Below are 17,095 nucleotides of genomic sequence, written 5' to 3'. Positions count from 1 at the left end.
AGATGTTTTGGTGCTGGAGAATGAACTGGGATAATCTAAGAGTTTGTAAACATTCAATCTGGCAAAGTATCATCACCCCCAGAACTACAAATCTGTGCTTGTGCAGCCTATTTCATGAAAATCTTCTCCAGCGCTACACAAAGGGTTCCCTAATGGCCTCTCCTGGTCAGCCGAAGGGTCATCTATAAACCAGAGTCCCAAAGCTAGTGTTCGGCAAGCCATGGTGCCATGAACGATTATCTGTGGTCCTAGCACCTACTTCTATGGAACTATACACGGATGTAGGGGGAAAAATACAGAATCAGAACATTTGCACATAATATTGGGTGGAACTGGATGGATCTATGTGCAAAATCTGTACAAAGATTGCGCTTATATGTTGATGAGGACTGGTTGTAAATTAGTTTTTAAAAAAACGGCACCCAAATCCCCCCCAAAAATAGTGTTCCCAGTAACGGTGCTCACAAATATACTCTACAATAAACACGCGAACACCATAAAATAAAATATTTCTTGCTCACCTAAATCCTCTTGCTTCCTGTTTGAAATCCATAGGGAAAAAAATAAAAAACCCTGTGTACAAGAACATTATAGTTCTGGAGCCACAACGCAAAGCAGTGCACCGTCAATGCTGACAATTGCAACATGTGTGGATCTGCCGCAATACCAGCTACAGACACCAGGTGGCAGTGCATTGTTAATACTGACAACTGCACATTCCTTTTTCACTTACTGCAATCAACATTTTTGCTAAAGTCAGTTGGGACTAAGAGATCTCACCTATATGCAGCATTTATAACGCCCTCACAACTACCAATCTCTTGTCTTTGTTTCGCTGCTGGTGCTTCAAGAGTTTGTTTTGTTTGTTTATTTTATTTGCTTGCTTGTTTTGTTTGCCTGTTTATCAACTTTGGCTTTGTCCCTCACGGTTCTACATTCTCCAACCCATGGTCTTCAGCATTATCCCTCACGACCCGTCCGCTCAAAAGTAAGTGGCCTGGTCGGTCATGGTGTGTCTCTGATAGCTACCCCAGTGAAGTGATTCTCTCATGGGAGCAACCAGCACCATGACAGCCAATCTTGCTTTCCAGAACTTGGTTTGGATTGGTTGATTCATACACATTGATAGAGCAAGTACTGCCATGGTAACTCACATGACTTCGTCCCCGGTCTTTTACTTGTATGAGTTCTCATTATGACAATGCCCTAAAGGTGTGGGATGAGCTTCAGCTCCCTACCTGGGTGAGGAGGTAATACACAATCAAGAAAACAATGAACAGTTTAATTTACCTTCATGGTTCATATCTGAAAATATAAATTTTGTGGCTCAGTGGTCTTGTAAGACATACTAACTCGCCATGCCAAGGGCACTGTCAACAGTTGCGACCATGGATGTCCTAGAGGTAGAAGTTCAGCTCTCATGAGAAAAGCAAAGTTACTTGTCAGATACAGATGGAGATCAGTGATGGAGCAGAGTTAGGCGACTATGGCAGAGGGCAGAATTTGGAAATATTACAAATCAGTTTTTAAACTGTACATTTTCTAAATTCCATAAATGAATATTGTGGTTCCTAACTTTAGTGACAGTTCTAATAATAATTAATTCAACATTATTGTACAATACATCCCACTAATGCAAATGTTTAATATGGTCAAACCAGTATGTCGGACCTCTCCCTTCCTTGGCACAAACGAGCAGCTGACCATCAAAGGTCCCAGATGATTTTGCCTGGTCTCGGCTGAATAGAGAGCAATGTGGTACATTTGCCCACACCGCAGTCCCCATTAAGTATTATAGGGATTGCGGTACTGTGCGGTAATTTGCCTAATGCTGGAGAAATCTCCTTTAGGCTTTTCTTAAATAGTGAGTTACTTAAAAATGTCTAAACCATGTCTATAGTCTTTTTCTGCATGGTTTAGGCCTTGATAAAAAGGCTCCTTGGCATCATTCAAAGCAGCATACATTTTAAAAGGCTATACTACGGAATAGGTTTATACGATATGTACTTAGCTCCCTCAAGATGTATGATAAGCACAAAGACAATAATGCTTCTAAGCAAAATATTCCTAAAAAATATCTACCATGACAAAATCCTAAAATCACATTTCCAAAATAGTCCTTGGGCCCAAGACACACAAATATTTCTGAAACTACACAAGCTAGATTAGTCAAACTTACATTTTTTTTTAAATTCAAATACTTTGTTAACATTTAGGGTCAAAACCTGTGCTGCACAGAAAACAACCTACACAAAAAAAATGACTTGCAGCTAAATATATCACACAAACCCTTAGGGCTAGATTTACTAAGCTGCGGGTTTGAAAAAGTGGGGATGTTGCCTATAGCAACCAATCATATTCTAGCTTTCATTTATTTAGTACCTTCTACAAAATGATAGCTAGAATCTGATTGGTTGCTATAGGCAACATCCCCACTTTTTCAAACCCGCAGCTTAGTAAATCTAGCCCTAAGACTGGTTACCCAATGGCCTTAGGAAAACTCTAGAGGCACCGCATTACCAGCACAATCGCAATGGACATATGGTGGTTACCAGTTCTTACACTTGCGGTCAGGCGTTGTAAGAGACGATAGTAATAAAAAAGAAATGATATATATGGTACAAGTAAGTGAGAAAGAGGAAATGTTCTCACTTAGACTCAGTGCATAAATACCAAATTGATTTAGGTCAATATACATGTGTATACAAAGAACTGGGCAAAACAAGATGGCAGAGAAAGGACTTTGCACATAAAAAGCAATCAGTTGCCCGCTGACAGAAATACAAAATGTGAAAAGATTTAAAAATTAATAACGAACTATTCATTAAGTGGGGATCATTCGCAGAAGTCTCAGAACCGGGAGGAGGGGGGGTAGGTTTACCCTAAAATTCATGCGGTGCATCCAGTAACAAACATATGATATAGCAATCTGAATTTATAGCACATACCATAACCTGTGAGCCAGTGACTATAGATTTAAAAAAACTCCCAATCAAATGAGGTTATGCTGTCAATGAACTCTGAATAGAAACTAGGCTTAGGACTATGAAAAATGTACATTTTTAAGATAAACAATTGAATGTATCTATCTTTCTAACAGCTATTGTACTAAATGGTAGTTAATATTAATAATAATATTTATTTAATAATGTATAAATACATTTTTATAGTAAAATAAATAATGAAACTGGGGTTGGCCAACCCCTGAAATACTGACAAAAATTAACATAGGATTGGGAGTCTTTGTATATCTACAGTCACTGTTACAACTATTGTAAAACGAGATACCAGACATGAAAAAAAGCGGCTCCAAGCATAGTAGTCCTTGGCCTTTTGCACCCCCATGAAAACTTTCGTTCCTAGCCCACTGGTCATGGAGAGACTGCAGTACGTAGAGATGAAATCTTGACAGCAGAATCACTTAGGCTGCGGAGGTCAGCCGGGAGAGACACCACTGTAGAATCCATGTACGGTGCTACTCAAAGGGTTAATACAGCCATTGCCTTGTTGTGTGCATTTGTCTAGAAATGAGAAATGAACCCGCACTATCCACTTAGCGGGAGGTACCACCCAAAGAGCATGGAAATCACAATGCGTGCTGTTCTGTAATTTTCCTTGTATCTCTACGTATTTAAAAAAATTAAACTTAAAAGTTTGTTGACGTGTTCTCTTTTGTTTGGCTTCTGTGGGTTTTCCATGGGAAATCCACACAAACCGCTGCGGTACAGAAGAGAAAACTGGGACTCTGGAAAAGCTTCCTGGTTTTGAATCATAACTATTTTAATCCAGCCAGTGGGAGTTGGGGGGGGGGGGGGTCATTATGCATGTATACACAATAATGCAGCATTTTAGTACTCACTAATTGTAATGATATCCAAAATCATTAAAAAATAAGGTTAAATAAAAAATAAAGATAATGGACCTGATTCATTAAAGAAAGTAAGGCAAAAAAATGAGTAAGTTTTTTCTGGACAAAACCATGTTACAATGCAAGAGGTGCAAATTAGTTTACTATTTTGCACATAAGTTAAATACTGTCTTGTTTTTTCATGTAGCACACAAATATTTGATAGCTTTATTTGTACACTGAAATGTAAAGTTGATCAAGGACATGCTCTACCCCAACTATAAATCTGTCATCACATATTAAATTTACCTCCCCCTCCAATGCAACATGGTTTTGCCCAGGTGCAAAGTTACTCATTTTTTGCTTTACTTTCATTAAAGAATCAGGCCCAGTAAGTTCAGGAAAATCAGCTTTATGCCTTATCACCCTTATTGCAAAACAACAATCACGTTGACTTGAAATCTGGTACTAAGAGAGGAGGATGTTCCATCTTAATGTTTTATGACTGGGCGGGGCGATCATAACATTTTTTTTCATAAGAGGTCATGGGGTAGATGTATCAAACCTTTTAACAAGGAAAAGTGATGGTGTTGCCTATAGCAACCAATCAGATGCTAGCTATCATTTATCTACTTTCTAGAAAATTATAGCCAGAATCTGATTGGTTGCTCTTGGCAACACCTCTACTTTTCCTTTTTTGAAAGGCTTGATACACCCACCCCCTTATGGTCTAGTCTTAGTATTGAACTTACTACAATATGTAACTTCCGCTAAGGAAACAGTCCAGCCTTTGCTTGCCAGGCATGAGTCCCGTGACATGCACCCAATGTTATAACATCTATATAACATAAACACTAATTAAAGCAGAAAATACTAATGAACATCATAAACAAATTGGTCAAGGTATGTACCAGTCACATTTCTTATACATTGATTTACCAAAACTTAGATAGACATGATCGTCCGACATGGCCCCTTTCATCCTAGGGGTAAATGGATCAAGCTGCGATTTTCAGCAATTTTCTCTTGCGAGTTTAAACTTGCCCATGTATTGATATAAAATTGCCAGTTAAGTGTTTCTTTCAAAATCGCCATTCTCAAAATCGCTACAAATCGCAGTCCCGGCAAATATATGAAGCTTCAATTTTGCATACTCGCCCGATTTTGAATTCAAAATCGCCACATACAACACGCTGCTTTCTATAGGAGAGATTAGCAAACACATCACTGTTACACTGCAGGGCAATGTTAATATCACAAGAGGCATAAAGGGAGTTTCAATAAAGCTTGATTTAGTGGGGCAAAAATGTTTATAAATTAGCTTGCGGGTAACAAATTAATTTACAAATAAATTAGTTGTGCATATGTATGTAATGTTTTTAATCAGTCTACAGTTTGTGTTACATTATTATTATCTTTTAGTTATAAAGCACTAACATATTACATATTAATGTACATTGAGGGAATCATGACACAAAATAATTGCAATGAAATGGAACAGAAGGTAAAGATGGGCCTGGCCAAATTTTACAAAAAATAACAGGTGTGGGGAGTGCTCCATCTTATGTCCTTAGGGCGACATGCCGGCAGCGGGGGCACCAGGTGTCCGGGGTGAAAGAGGCCATCCCGCTGTGCTCCGCGGACTAGGCGTTGTTGATGACTCATGAGAGGGAGTTATTGTCACTCACCGGACCGTGAGTGCCTCTTCCCGGACATTTAGGAACCGTGGCCGTCCACCATCCTGAGGGTCTGCGCATGCGCAGCCCTTTTCTATACTTCAGTGTATACCCCTTTAACTTAATTGGCAGATCAGGCAACCTCCCTATATTAAGCACCTGTGGTCACTACCACGTTGCCTGATCTTGGAGTCTCATTCCTCATGAGTCTCTGAAGGTGTTCCTGTATTACTCGTGTATTCAGTGCTGCTGATTCCTGTGGTTTCCAAACCACTTCTACTACTGTGGTTCCATACCACTTCTACCATCAACTGTGTCATCATGACTGTTTGCTGATTCCTATCCGCTGCCTCCGTGCACTACAGTCTTCTACACCACTTCAACGTTATTTTATATCTATGTGACTGTTTACTCATTGCTATCCGCTGCCTCCGTGCACTCCAGCTTTTACCTCACTCACCTGCTTCTCATCAAGTCTGTTTGCTGATTTCTATCCGCTGCCTCCGTGCACTACAGTCTCCTGCTTGCAACTCGCCTGTGTTCAACATCGTGACTGCCAGCTGACTACTATCCGCTGCCTCTGTGCACTACAGTCTCCTGCTTGCAACTCGCCTGTGTTCAACATCGTGACTGCCAGCTGACTACTATCCGCTGCCTCTGTGCACTACAGTCTCCTGCTTGCAACTCGCCTGTGTTCAACATCGTGACTGCCAGCTGACTGCTATCCGCTGCCTCTGTGCACTGCAGTCTCCTGCTTGCAACTCGCCTGTGTTCAACATCGTGACTGCCAGCTGATTACTATCCGCTGCCTCCGTGCACTACACTCTCATCTCATCTTTGCTGTGTCTTCCTCGAGACTGCCGCTTTTCATTACCATCTGCTACACTTCGTGATCTACAGCTCCTGCCCTGCGCTGCACTCCTGTTTCCCATCGCTGTTGGTTCCTGTGGTTGCTACTGGTTACCTCCGTGTGCCGCTGAGTCCTGCCGCTGTGGTCAGCGCTATCGTCCATCTCCTGCTGATCCACTCTCCACGCCTTCACGTGTTCCACTGGCCTCTACCCTCCTGTCAGCATTGGATTTGTATCTCTTCTACTACCCTCTGCTGGATCATCTCCATTCTCCTGGGTTTCCTATGAGTCCAGTTCCACGTGTTGCTGACTCCTGTGGATTCGTGTCCCTGTCGGTCTACTCACCTGTGCGCTGCACCTGCTAGACCGCTGCTTCTCCTATCCAGGGACTTCCTATCCAGTCGGCCTCCAGCCGCTCAGGTACCGCTGCAATCCCATCTGACTGCTACTGCTGAACCACGGTATGCATACTTCTCATTGACTGTGCTGTGTATTGCATATCTTGCTGGACTGTGTTTGGTTCTCTCTGGAGTCTGCTATCCGCTGAGTCTATTGCCATCATTGACTGTGTTAGCATTGTGCTGGACTACTTCAAGAGACTTTCTAGATTGCAGACCTGATCAGTCATTTACATATATATATACCTATATTGTGCATATTACTGTGGATCGTGTATAAGGTGCCTGTGTATATCCTGTGTTGCAGTCTTCCCCCGTGCACCTCCTCACATATATATGCAGTGGTACAACTTGCTGATGTCAGACCACTGATCCCTGTTTCCGGTATCACCTGTTCCATTATCCTCTCACATAGCAGTGGTACAACTTGCTACCGCAGACCACTGACTACCTGGATACCTCCACTTGGATTCCATTCCTTCACTCAGACAGCGGTACAACTTGCTACCCGCAGACCGCTGACTCTCATCACCTCCTTGTTTCTGTTGGACATTCCTCCTCACGGTAGCAGTGGTACAACTTGCTATCGCAGACCACTGACTACCTTCACGTGTCCTTGTCCATACAGTTCCTTGTGTATCATTACCTCAGTATTACCAGTGTTGCTAGTCATAGACTTTCCTGAGCATCTCATCGGTCATCATTTCATGTTCCGTGATCACCCAGCTACCAGAGTACCCTATTACCATCTACATTGCTCTGGTAAGCCTACCATCTGGTGATCCCTGGGTAAAGACTCCTAGTGCCCGTGACAGTAAGATCAGGCCATGACAGACCCAGATGTGGAACCTACCGCCAAAGAGATGCTGCAACATCTGGTTAGCCGTGTGGAGCAACAGGATGCCCGCCAACAGCTGTTACTTCAGTGTTATCAGTCATTAACCTCCCAAGGAACATCTGGACAGACTGTGACAGCTACTACTGAAGCTCCTGTGCTTTCCTCCGTTTCCCCATTGCCATCCCAGGTGTCTATAGCTTCCACGCTTCACCTGCCTACTCCGTCAAAGTACGATGGAGACCCCAAAACTTGTAGGGGTTTCCTTAACCAATGTTCAGTCCATTTTGAGCTCCAACCTCAAAATTTTTCTACCCATCGTTCCAGAGTGGCCTATCTTATCTCTTTGTTTTCAGGACAAGCCCTGGCTTGGGCCTCCCCTCTGTGGGAGAGGAACGATCCAATATTACAAGATAGTGCCAAATTCATTTCTACATTCCGAAGTGTGTTCGATGAACCAGGTCGTGTGACCTCCGCTGCTTCCAGCATCCTCCGTCTGCGACAAGGATCTCATACTGTAGGCCAGTACGTCATTCAATTTAGGATCTTAGCCTCTGAACTTCAGTGGAACACTGAAGCCCTAGTTGCCGCCTTCTGGCAGGGGCTTTCCGATAAAATTAAAGATGCACTGACTACCCAAGAGCTTCCTTCGTCACTTGAAGATTTGATCTCTCTATGCCATCGTGTTGATATGAGATTTCGTGAAAGAGAGGCTGAGAAAACGACTTCTGCTAAAGCACCTTTTCGCTCTAACCCTCAATTTCGTCCAGTGTCACCCGCTGTGATTCCCATGGAGATTGGACGTTCCAAGTTATCTTCTGAGGAGAGGAAACGAAGAGTCAAGAATAGACTCTGTATCTATTGTGCTGATTCCACTCATGTCCTCAGCTCCTGCCCTAAGAGATCGGGAAATGCCAGGCCCTAACTAGTTCTGGAGAGGTGAAGTTAGGGTCCCTGGAGTCCTCTCCATCGTCTATGAAATCTAAAGTCTGCGCTTTTGATGTGACTATTTCCTTTGCTACCAAGACCTTTGAGTCACAGGCATTGATTGATTCCGGAGCAGCAGGAAATTTTATTTCCAAATCGTTAGTTAATCAATGGTCTCTACCAATGATTACCTTAAAAACTCCCATTACTGTGACGGCTATCGATGGATCACGTCTCATCAACGGTCTCATCACCCAGAGTACGTCTCCAGTAACCCTTCAGATTGGTGCTCTGCATCATGAAGAGATATCGTTTTTAATTCTTCCTGTTACGACAAGTCCGATTGTTCTAGGCCTTCCATGGCTTCAGTGTCACTCTCCCCAGATTGACTGGCGCACCCCTCAAGTCACGTCTTGGGGGCCTGAATGTCACCATCATTGCCTTTCCCAAGTCATTCCTCTCAAGGTACAGCAAGCTTCCATTTCAGCTATTTCACCGGGACTCCCTCCTCAATATGCTTCATTTACCGATGTTTTTGATAAAGCTCAGTCTGAACGTCTTCCTCCTCATCGTTCTTGGGATTGTCCGATTGATCTTCTTCCTGGCAAGACTCCTCCCAGAGGCCGGGTCTATCCACTCTCGTTACCTGAAACTCAAGCTACATCTGAATATATACGGGAGAACCTCCAGCGTGGGTTCATTCGACCTTCCACCTCGCCCGCTGGAGCTGGGTTCTTCTTTGTCAAAAAGAAGGATGGATCATTACGCCCTTGTATAGATTTTCGTGGACTCAATGCCATTACTATCAAGAACCGGTATCCCATTCCGTTGATCACTGAGCTATTTGACCGCATCAAGGGAGCCCGTATTTTTACTAAGTTGGATCTTCGTGGTGCTTACAATTTAATCAGAATCCGTTCCGGTGACGAATGGAAGACGGCGTTTAACACCAGAGACGGGCATTACGAATATCTGGTAATGCCTTTCGGGCTATGTAATGCCCCCGCTGTTTTTCAGGGCTTCATTAATGAGATTTTTCGGGACTTATTATATGTATGTGTCGTCGTCTACCTGGACGACATATTGATTTTTTCACAGGACCTGCCTTCTCACCACCAACATGTGGCAGAAGTCCTCTCCAGGCTACGGAAAAATTCATTGTTCTGTAAATTAGAAAAATGTTCATTCGAATTACCCCAGATTCCATTCTTGGGGTATATTGTTTCCGGAGTTGGTCTAAAGATGGATCCTGACAAAGTAAATGCTGTACTACATTGGCCCCAGCCAAATACTCTTCGTGCCATCCAGCGTTTTTTAGGTTTTGCCAATTACTATAGACGCTTCATTCAAGATTTTTCTTCCATTGCATCTCCTATTGTGGCCCTGACTCGTAAAGGGGCTAATCCTAAGCAATGGTCTACTGAGGCTATTCAAGCCTTTCAAACATTAAAAGAGTCCTTCTCTTCGGCTCCAATCCTTCGTCAGCCTGATGTGACACTCCCTTTTTTCCTAGAAGTAGATGCCTCTAATGTGGGCTTAGGAGCTATTCTCTCCCAACGCTCGGAACAGCAAAAATTCCACCCTTGTGCCTTCTATTCTCGGGGTCTCCTACCCGCAGAGAAGAATTATACCATCGGAGACAAGGAATTACTGGCTATCAAAGCCGCATTAGAGGAATGGAGATACTTGTTGGAGGGAGCTCGCCATCCGGTGACGATCTTCACGGATCATAAGAACTTGTCATATCTCCAGTCTGCCCAATGCTTGAACCCTCGTCAAGCAAGATGGTCTCTTTTCTTTTCCCGTTTTGAATTAATAATTACCTTCAAACCAGCTGCCAAGAACAAAAAAGCTGATGCCTTATCTAGAGCCTTTGCTACGTCCTCTGATATAGAAGAGGTTTCCAACCATACCATTCTAGACCCCAAATGTATCTCACTGGCTGCTTCATCCACCAAAACGCTACCATTTGGGAAGACCCTCGTGCCTTCTACTCTAAGGAGGAAAATCCTTTCGTGGTTCCATGCCTCTCGTTTTTCTGGACACGCCGGTGAACACAAGACTTTTGAGATCCTCTCTCGAAGTTACTGGTGGCCTTCAATGAGGAGAGACGTCAAAGAGTTCATTGCTTCCTGTGAATTATGTTCGCAATTCAAATCCTCCCGCAGAACCCCAGCAGGGTTGCTGCGACCACTACCCATTCCGTCCAAACCATGGACCCATATTAGTATGGATTTCGTTACTGACTTACCACCTAGTAAGAACCATAACACTATTTGGGTGGTAGTGGACAGATTTTCGAAGATGGCTCATTTCATCCCTCTGTCTGGTTTGCCTTCCTCGTCTATCCTGGCTGAACATTTCATTAAAGAGATCTTCCGTATCCATGGATGTCCATCTGAGATTGTGTCTGATAGAGGAGTACAATTCGTGTCCAGATTCTGGCGAGCCCTTTGTAAAACCTTGGGCATACGATTAGCACTCTCATCTTCTTACCATCCACAATCCAATGGACAAACCGAACGTGTCAATCAAGATCTTGAGACTTTTATAAGGATATTTTCATCAGCCAATCAAGACAACTGGGTAGAGTTACTCCCTTGGGCTGAGTTCGCCCATAACAACATGTACCATGAGTCATCATCCAAAACTCCATTCTTTGTGGTTTACGGTCACCATCCGTCTTTTCCGGAATTTCCTGCCCTCCCGCCCACCCAAGTTCCTGCGGTGGAGACTGTTTGTCAGACCTTTAAAAATATCTGGTCTCAGGTTAGAACCTGTTTAAAGAAGACATCTGTCAAATATAAATCTTTCGCTGATAAGAAGAGGCGGGCTATTCCACCACTAAAAATTGGAGATCGTGTCTGGTTATCCACAAAAAATATTCGTTTGAAGGTTCCATCCATGAAATTCGCCCCTCGTTTTATTGGTCCATATAGGATCATTCAAGTTATCAATCCAGTATGTGTGAAACTCCTTCTTCCTAAGAGTCTTCGGATTTCTAATGCCTTCCATGTATCTTTGCTCAAACCTCTTATTATCAACCGTTTTTCAACTCCTCCCTCAGCTCCGCAGCCAGTTCAAGTCCATCAGGAGGAGGATTTTGAGATTACCGAGGTACTAGATGCAAAAATTTCGCGAGGAGTCCTCCACTTCCTCGTTCATTGGAAGGGCTTTGGTCCTGAGGAGCGCTCTTGGATCAAAGCTGAAGATCTTAATGCTCCTGCCCTTTTGAAGAAGTTTTACTCCAAAAATCCGGACAAGCCCGGTTCCAGGCGTTCTGTGCCCACCTTTAAAAGGGGGGGTACTGTCACTCACCGGACCGTGAGTGCCTCTTCCCGGACATTTAGGAACCGTGGCCGTCCACCATCCTGAGGGTCTGCGCATGCGCAGCCCTTTTCTATACTTCAGTGTATACCCCTTTAACTTAATTGGCAGATCAGGCAACCTCCCTATATTAAGCACCTGTGGTCACTACCACGTTGCCTGATCTTGGAGTCTCATTCCTCATGAGTCTCTGAAGGTGTTCCTGTATTACTCGTGTATTCAGTGCTGCTGATTCCTGTGGTTTCCAAACCACTTCTACTACTGTGGTTCCATACCACTTCTACCATCAACTGTGTCATCATGACTGTTTGCTGATTCCTATCCGCTGCCTCCGTGCACTACAGTCTTCTACACCACTTCAACGTTATTTTATATCTATGTGACTGTTTACTCATTGCTATCCGCTGCCTCCGTGCACTCCAGCTTTTACCTCACTCACCTGCTTCTCATCAAGTCTGTTTGCTGATTTCTATCCGCTGCCTCCGTGCACTACAGTCTCCTGCTTGCAACTCGCCTGTGTTCAACATCGTGACTGCCAGCTGACTACTATCCGCTGCCTCTGTGCACTACAGTCTCCTGCTTGCAACTCGCCTGTGTTCAACATCGTGACTGCCAGCTGACTACTATCCGCTGCCTCTGTGCACTACAGTCTCCTGCTTGCAACTCGCCTGTGTTCAACATCGTGACTGCCAGCTGACTGCTATCCGCTGCCTCTGTGCACTGCAGTCTCCTGCTTGCAACTCGCCTGTGTTCAACATCGTGACTGCCAGCTGATTACTATCCGCTGCCTCCGTGCACTACACTCTCATCTCATCTTTGCTGTGTCTTCCTCGAGACTGCCGCTTTTCATTACCATCTGCTACACTTCGTGATCTACAGCTCCTGCCCTGCGCTGCACTCCTGTTTCCCATCGCTGTTGGTTCCTGTGGTTGCTACTGGTTACCTCCGTGTGCCGCTGAGTCCTGCCGCTGTGGTCAGCGCTATCGTCCATCTCCTGCTGATCCACTCTCCACGCCTTCACGTGTTCCACTGGCCTCTACCCTCCTGTCAGCATTGGATTTGTATCTCTTCTACTACCCTCTGCTGGATCATCTCCATTCTCCTGGGTTTCCTATGAGTCCAGTTCCACGTGTTGCTGACTCCTGTGGATTCGTGTCCCTGTCGGTCTACTCACCTGTGCGCTGCACCTGCTAGACCGCTGCTTCTCCTATCCAGGGACTTCCTATCCAGTCGGCCTCCAGCCGCTCAGGTACCGCTGCAATCCCATCTGACTGCTACTGCTGAACCACGGTATGCATACTTCTCATTGACTGTGCTGTGTATTGCATATCTTGCTGGACTGTGTTTGGTTCTCTCTGGAGTCTGCTATCCGCTGAGTCTATTGCCATCATTGACTGTGTTAGCATTGTGCTGGACTACTTCAAGAGACTTTCTAGATTGCAGACCTGATCAGTCATTTACATATATATATACCTATATTGTGCATATTACTGTGGATCGTGTATAAGGTGCCTGTGTATATCCTGTGTTGCAGTCTTCCCCCGTGCACCTCCTCACATATATATGCAGTGGTACAACTTGCTGATGTCAGACCACTGATCCCTGTTTCCGGTATCACCTGTTCCATTATCCTCTCACATAGCAGTGGTACAACTTGCTACCGCAGACCACTGACTACCTGGATACCTCCACTTGGATTCCATTCCTTCACTCAGACAGCGGTACAACTTGCTACCCGCAGACCGCTGACTCTCATCACCTCCTTGTTTCTGTTGGACATTCCTCCTCACGGTAGCAGTGGTACAACTTGCTATCGCAGACCACTGACTACCTTCACGTGTCCTTGTCCATACAGTTCCTTGTGTATCATTACCTCAGTATTACCAGTGTTGCTAGTCATAGACTTTCCTGAGCATCTCATCGGTCATCATTTCATGTTCCGTGATCACCCAGCTACCAGAGTACCCTATTACCATCTACATTGCTCTGGTAAGCCTACCATCTGGTGATCCCTGGGTAAAGACTCCTAGTGCCCGTGACAGTTATATTCTGAAAAAGCTAAAGCATGGAGGAGCCGGGAGCCCGATCCGCCAAGTCCCAAAGCTGATCTTGGACATTTTGGGCATGGAAAGAAATTGTCTCTGCCACAACGAGTCTCTGAAATATTGGAGCAGCAGAAAGAGGTCGCCCAGAGAAGCGGTGAGACGTCCAGAACAGGCACATAAGAGGATTGAAGGCATGTCATTCACATCATCAACGTGTTCAGCCACGGGGAGATGCCGAGTTTGTGAGGCCAGCGGTTCATTCCCTGTGAGGTTGGCTGCATGCGCTACTCTCTGCAAAACGGCATAATGGACTCTTTCCACGACTTCATCGATCCCGGAGAGCTGCCGCTCGGCTTCCGCTATCACTGCCCGCCACACACCAGATCCCGGTGTCTGGATTTGAGCTGGCAAACAAGGATTATCACAACCTGTTCCATTCCCTCTGCGAATTTGTCTGTCCCACTGCTGCCTTGTGGACACCGGTGTATCGCAAGAACAATGATATATACAGCGTAAAATGGTGTCTTCAGTGGCTGGCGGACAAACCTGGAATCAAAAATGATTTTCAATTGTTGGATATAGAGAGTTTAATCATCGCATTCTACAAAAACAAACCGGAGGAGGAGCCTTCCACATCCAGCGTCCATCGCCTCTTCGATGTCCTTCACTGGGATTACGCCAACAACACCAGGTGCAAGTGGCACGAGGACAATGACATGTGGTGCTGTGCGCTTGCCAGCTGCAGGAAAATAACTTACTGTATCGGCTTCTGTTTATGACATAGTCCTTACACCGGCTCACTTACCTAACCTCCAGCCCAAAGGCAACCAGACGTCCATCATTGCGAAGACCATCGTCCGTGATGCCAAAGGATATCAGAAAAATATGGATCATCAACGTCTCAGTGACCGTTTCACTTCTGCAGGTTCAGAACATGAGAGCATTACTTCAAGGATGGGCGGACTGACTCCAAATCCTCCCGCAAGGGTCCTGGAAGAGGAATACTCAGATTGTTGGAGGATTTTCCTGCTTCCTTCACTACCAATGGATGATTGTTTCACCACAAGTATCTACTCTCTGCTGGTTTAAAATGTTCATATGGAGAGAATACAAATAATTGGACATGTCGCTGTGATTTGTTATTTGGCAAATTTTTCTTATGGGTGAAGTCAGCCTAACTTTTCTTTATTCAGAGGCCTTGTTTTGCATTTTGTGTATGTATGTTATAACACACAATCAAAGGTATTTTTGATTCAGCGATCCACACCTGAAATTAAAGCTTTATAGCCCGTGTTGCTGTGTGTGTGTGTGTGTGTGTGTGTGTGTGTGTGTGTGTGTGTGTGTACACACAGCCTGTCTGACTTCTGTTATGTTCATTGCATATTCCTTTGAAAGGACAGGAGAGATAATAAGAGAGCTGGGGGTGTATTTGCTGGACTGCAGGTTTGGGAAGGTGGAGATGTTGCCTATAGCAACCAATCAGATTCTAGCTGTCATTTTGTAGAATGTACTAAATAAAGCATAGGTACAATCTGGTTGCTGTGAGCAACATCTCCACTTTTTCGAGCCCACAGTTTAGTAAATATCCCCCTGGCTTGTAGCAGGGGTACAAACAATGGGTTGTAACTTCAGTATATGATGCATTCTGACCCATTCTTCCATTCCATTCTTGATAACATTTTTGCTTCTAATTGTTGGGCTCCATCCGCCCAGTACTGTAACCTCCCATAGCTTTAGTAAACATATGTCAGTGACTTCATGAATGAGGGGGATGTCCTGCCCTGGACCTATGTACAGTACTAAAGGTGTCCGCCATGACCAACTAAAAGTTTATTGCTAACATTTCCCTAAAACTATTGATCTCAGTGGCCTTAATTCTGCACTTACTAAATGTTTTCTCTTGTCCCCGGCTTATCGGGCATTGCCGGTAAAGTTCCGCGTAGGGCTGCGATCAACGTGTAAGCGGTTCATTTACATACAGACAAGGCTTTTATAAAGGACTTTTTGGTTACAATTCTTCAATCATCTTACACAGGACGTAAAATGAAAGAGTTGACCGTTTACGTGTGGTCACTGTACGCATTTTGGATATTCCTTCCAGGCAGTGACGTTACTGTCCATTAATGTCCATACGGCATTTCAGCAATGTACACTTTTTTTTTTTTTATATATAAATTGTCTGTTGAAAGTTTGCCATTATTATTATTATTATTATTAATTTTTATTTATAGGGCGCCACAAGGTGTCTGTGGCGCCGTACAGGGACAAAACGAATTACAATACAAGGTGAGACAGCACAGTACAGTAAACAGTAAGCACAGTAACTCAGTAAGCTCAATGCACAGCTAGAGAGGGTGGGGAAAGGGGGAGGGAGGATCGGCAAACAACGGAGACCAAGAAGGAGGGCGCGGAAGACAGTGAGACCCCCAGAGGGGACGGGGGGAGGAGGGTCGTCGAGGAGGAGGGCAAAGTAGCTGGAGAGCAGAGTTAGAAGTGGTGGAAATAGGAGGAGAGATGGCCCTGCTCAGAGGAGCGTACAATCTAAGGGAAGGGGTGGACAGACAAAGAGACGCAGGGGAGAGAGGGAGAATCAAAATAAACCAAAGTTTTGTTTTGCCCACTCTCTCAAAAAAAAACTAGGTGTGGGGAACAGTTGATACTTAAGGTAGCAGAAAAAACTATTGTAGCTGCTGGTGAGTAAAGTACCTGTGGCTATTCTTAGCTATCAGCATTATTTCTGTGCAGCATCTGTATGCATCTACCTATTTGCATTTGTTTGATTTAGAGTTGGATGCCAATGCTTCAAAATGTTGCAATTTTTGTAAATTTTGCAAAATGTGCAGCACTGCTCATATGCCCAAATTGCAACATTATTTTAAGATGAGTTTATCTACTTCCTGCAGCCTGTTGCACTTCAAGAGGCAGATAAGGGGCATTCAGGTGCAAATACATTATAGTATAGTAAGGGGCATTAATTAGATGCACGTTAAGCAGCCCTTCCCCTTGAGATGGATCTTATTTTGACATACACTTATCTTTGAAATATGTCCCTTACTAAGAGCATGTTCATCGGCTACACACGATGGGTGCAAATTTTTGCAATGAATATATATATATATATATATATATATATATAGATAGATAGATAGATAGATAGATATGTGTGTATTAAAAAAAATTACATTATTTA

At 44.2% G+C, this 17,095-nt stretch overlaps 1 pseudogene; it reads left to right on the top strand.

The window, feature by feature from the left end:
- Positions 1 to 947: 947 nt before the first annotated feature.
- Positions 948 to 14,994, top strand: LOC142099984 (protein maelstrom homolog pseudogene; annotated as a pseudogene).
- The last annotated feature ends 2,101 nt before the right edge of the window (positions 14,995 to 17,095 follow it).

Source organism: Mixophyes fleayi, chromosome 8 (assembly GCF_038048845.1).
Source record: "Mixophyes fleayi isolate aMixFle1 chromosome 8, aMixFle1.hap1, whole genome shotgun sequence".
NCBI classification, from domain to species: domain Eukaryota; kingdom Metazoa; phylum Chordata; class Amphibia; order Anura; family Limnodynastidae; genus Mixophyes; species Mixophyes fleayi.
Note: the sequence above shows the minus strand (reverse complement) of the source record. Positions and strands in the feature narration are given on the sequence as shown.